Consider the following 916-nt stretch of genomic DNA (forward strand, 5'->3'; position numbering starts at 1 on the left):
CGGTTTTCCCCTCCTCAATAAACTCTTTAATTGCAAATGGGAGCAGGGCCCTTTTCAGATGCTACCGAGGAGCCGGCGCTGAAGGGAAGGGTTGGCGGGAGCCGGAGGCCAAATAAAATAAAATGCGTTTGAAGGGACCTGGCAGCCACGTGTCGCCTAAAAAAAACCTCGAAACGGTGAATTCCTGTGAATTCCCTCCCCGAGGAGGCGTGCGGCACAGGTAGCCCCTTTCACCGCACGGCGGGCACCCCCAGGTTGGAAAAAACAAGCTCTTCGGGGTTTCGCCGCTGAAACAGGAGCTCGAATGTTTCCAGCCCATTCAAATATTTCTTCCCCAACGACCTTGGGCTCTCGCCGCCTCCCGCACCCTCCCCGCCGAGCCGCGGGCGGGACGGGCACGTTTCAGGTCGAAAAATGTCCTTTTTTTTTTTTTTTTCCCCGGGTATTGATTCCGGTGGGCTCCTGGCTGGAGACCCCCTCCTCGCCCGGGGACCAGCTCAGCCTGTCGGCTCTTAGCCACGGGCTTGAGGTTGCCCCGGTGGCCGCGTCCCCCCTTCCCCGAGACGGGAAAACAAAGGGCACGGAGGGCCCGAGCCACTCGCCACCGGCCCCCGGTGCTCGCCCGCAGCCTCCCCCCGCACCGCCGGCCTTTTCTTTTCACCCCAAAACCTCCAGCATTTAGGTTGCCTCTAGGAAACAAGCCCCTGCGGTAAATAAGCCCGCACCGGCGGACCCGCTCGCGGATATTTTGGGGGACGCGAAAGGTTTTCGGGGGCGGCCGGACCGGGCCGGGGGGGGCTCCTCTACATTTTAGCTGATGCTTTTGCAAACGAAGCCACGGACAAGAGATCGAAAAGCCGCGGGTCGGGGTTGCCCTCGGTTTGCCTCGGAAATCAGGATTATTTTTTTATATATA

This window comes from Calidris pugnax, unplaced genomic scaffold (genome assembly GCF_001431845.1).
Source record: "Calidris pugnax isolate Ruff unplaced genomic scaffold, ASM143184v1 scaffold129, whole genome shotgun sequence".
NCBI lineage: Eukaryota > Metazoa > Chordata > Aves > Charadriiformes > Scolopacidae > Calidris > Calidris pugnax.